The sequence below is a fragment of the Camelus ferus genome, chromosome 1, assembly GCF_009834535.1.
Source record: "Camelus ferus isolate YT-003-E chromosome 1, BCGSAC_Cfer_1.0, whole genome shotgun sequence".
Lineage (NCBI taxonomy): Eukaryota > Metazoa > Chordata > Mammalia > Artiodactyla > Camelidae > Camelus > Camelus ferus.
In genome coordinates this window covers 11,241,560-11,245,058 of record NC_045696.1, presented here as the reverse complement: position 1 = coordinate 11,245,058, position 3,499 = coordinate 11,241,560, and the positions used below count along the sequence as shown (strand labels likewise).

Below are 3,499 nucleotides of genomic sequence, written 5' to 3'. Positions count from 1 at the left end.
AACTTACTTGCTCCCGCTTTGAACAAATTCATTATAAAAGAAATTATGAGACAAACTGGGCAGTTTTTAACATTGACTAGATAGTTGATGCAATTAACTATTATTAATGTTTAGGTGAGATAATAGTATTATGGTTTTATTTTTGAAAAAATCCTCCTTCAGAGATAGGTACTGAAATATTTATACAGATGAAATGACATATTCAGAATTTGCTTCGCAGTCGTCCAGAATGGGGAGAGTGGATGGATGTATGGATGAAATTAAATTACTCACAACTTGAGGGTTGTTGAAGTTGAGTGATTTTTTTTTCATTTTTCATAAAGTTCTATTTCAGTATTGGTGGGTAGCCCATTTAACAGTTAAATACATTTAAACAACGTACAGTGACTGCATGGCTGTAGCGTTAGTAACTAGGTAACCGATTCAACTAGAAACCAGCTAACAAGTAACAATCTAAAAATTTAAAATACTATATATAACTGAATTGCTTTGCTATACACCTGAAACTAACATTGTGCTTCGACTACACGTCAATACAAAATATATAATAAAAAATAAAATAAATATTTAAAATACAGCTCTTATCTAGATCATCTTTTGTTTTGATCACCTTCTTGGGTGTGGTGGGGGAAGCCTGTTGGTCACACTGGAATATATTAAGGCCAAATCTTCTGATAGCCATTCCCAGAGGTTTTATTTCAGCTGGATTTCAGCTGGATCCAGCTCCAGGGCGAGCTCAGGTTTATAGGCTCTTCCGTCTTGCCAGCACAGTGTCAGCTTCACACCAGACCTCAGAGTCTGAGCAAAGCCCACTCCAATTAAACTAGAGTTGTTGACTTTTGCGGAAATGAAAGCAGTGGGAACCAACTCATACTCAGCTGCAATGCCAAAGCCAGAGCAGTTGGTCCCTGATGTCCAAGCAGGGTTTATTGAAGTGTCAAGATCTTGACATACTTTCTGATAAACTGATCCTCCAAATCCTGTCCCACCATTGACATTACTGTGTAGCTGGAAATGTCCACTCCTGTAGCCCACTGCAAAGTGATTCCTTGTCGGCTTTTATTTGGCACTGCCCAAGGTCATCTGGTACCCAGCAAGCCAGCCTTTATAACCAAAGACAGCTGAACCATAGATGGCAGGTCCAGCAAAGCCAAAGTCAACATCACAACCAAGGTTTATGTACTCCCTCTTGTAAGACGACTTGATGTCATCGTGTTTCTTTCCCGCGTTTGGTGAAAAGGTGGTATCAAGTGTCGGTTCCAAACCTTGCAGATCTGGTCTCTGATGGTGGTTTTCGTTCCCTGAGTGTTATCAGTCTTCCACTTTTCTGTGAAAGTCAGGCCATACTCCCACCATTTATTTTTGGTCTCCAAGATCCCAGTAACTTTACCAGTGTCTGTATTGGATGAACCAGATGTTGAGAATTCCATGCCACTGCTTGACTTTTTTTTCATATCCAATTTCACCAACCCCAGAACAAATTGTTTGTTGAAAATATCTCTGGCAGCTTTGCCAAGGTCAGCGTAAGATGAAGGAATACACATCGGCAGTTCTGTCCGTAGGTCGCCAAGGCGAGACAGTGGGAAGAGGTGACTACTGGTCTTCTGGTGTGTGTGTGGTGGGGAGGGGCTCTCGCCGCTGACACTGACACAGCTTGGCTCACTGGGGGGGTCGGGTTGCAGCTGCCATGGCTGGAGGGCTAAGGGAAGGGGACAATCTCCCCACCCCCACTCCCACCTCCACCTCAACCCTCTGAAGTTGAATGATGGTTACAGGAAGTTTTATAGTACCATTCTTGCTGCTTTGGCAAACGTTTGAAATTGTCTATGATAAAAATTTATTTTAAAAGAATCATGCAAATTTTGCATATACTCTGTTATATACCGATGCTTGTTTCAACATTAAAATGTAACTTTTGGGGGGTGTGAGTATAGCTCAAGTAGTAGAGCACATGCTAAGCCTACATGAGATCCTGGGTTCAATCCCCAGTACCTACCTCTTCTAAACATAAATAAATAAACCTAATTACCTCCCCCCCAGAAAAATAACAAAAATAAATACATTTTTTAAATGTAACTTTTTACCAAAAATCTTTGCCAAAAATGGATACCCCAGAGAGAATTGCTGTGTTTACTTTGAGGATTTGTATACCCACAACATGACATTGCCCCACGTGGTAGGCTGAATAATAGCTCCCTCCAAATATCCACATCCTAATCCTGGGAACCTGTGAGTATTACTTCCTATGGCAAAAGCGACTTTGCAGATGTCCCTTAAGGATGTCAAATTAAGGATTTTGAGATGGTGAGATTACCCTAGATTATCCGGGTGGACACAATGCCATCATAAATATCTTTATAAGAAATAAGAAGAGAGATTTGACTACAGAAGAAGGAGATATGACAAAGGAATTGAGAGGGGGGGAAAAAGTGTGGTGGGAACAGGAGCCAAGGAATGAAGACAGCCTCCAGAAGCTGGAAAAGGCCAGGAAACAGGTTCTCCCCCAGGGCCACCAGAAGGAAACCATCCTGGCAACACCTTGATTTTCACCGCGTAACTCATTTTGGATTTCTGACTTCTAGGACTGTAAAATAATACATCTGTGATGTTTTAAGCCACCAAATCTGTGGTAATTTGTTATGGTAGCCATAGGACAAATACATCCCAGTTTGCACATCCCAGGTGTACTGGGCGGAGCACGGAGGCTGCCCCACCTGACTGGATCCCAGCTCTCCGCCTGGAAAACGGGGCTCCTGACACCTGAGCAGAGTACTGTGAGATTCACAGAAAGCACTGAGCACAGTGGACAGCTCAGGCCATTGCTCAGTAAACCTTTGTTCCCGCCTCTCTTCCCTTCCTGTCTCCTCCCCCCCCCCACCCCCCGTACTCCATCTCTGGTCACAGTGATAGCCTAATGACTGTGCGCATTTCCTATAAAGAAAACACTGAAGGAAAAACAACGTCACCTTCAAGTTTTGGGTTATAAATTAAAGTGAGACAAAAACCAATGCCAAACGTCAAGGTCTTCGAGGTATTTGTTAAGATAGACATGTCATTATTATCTCAGAGAGTTGACCTTGATGGAAGTATTAGTTCTTACTTATGTCAAGGGGGAAAATAATTTTTTAATCAGTTTTTCTACCAGGGCACTTTTGTGGGTACTTAAAAGTTAAGATTATTACCAGAGCAGAAAATTCATTTTAACAATCAGTAGTTTGTTAGAAGTGAAAATTCCAAACTAATGAAATTAAAATTATGTTCAATTGGAAAGTGTATCAAGGAAGAAAGGGAGGGAGGGAGGGAAGAGAAGAAGGGAGGGGTGAAGTTATCAACTTAACTGCATCACCAGATGCCCTGATATCTCATTAACACTATTTCTGGGAGTGTCTGTGAGGGTTTCCAGAAGACATTAGCATTTGAATCAGTGGACTCAGTAAAGCAGATGACCCTCCCCAACTTGGTGGGCACCCTTCAATCCTTTGAGAGCCTGAATAGAATA

The 3,499-nt window shown here is 41.8% G+C and overlaps 1 pseudogene; it reads right to left on the bottom strand.

The window, feature by feature from the left end:
* Window positions 1-632: 632 nt before the first annotated feature.
* On the bottom strand, window positions 633-1,544 carry LOC116662623 (annotated as a pseudogene).
* Between the last annotated feature and the right edge of the window lie 1,955 nt (window positions 1,545-3,499).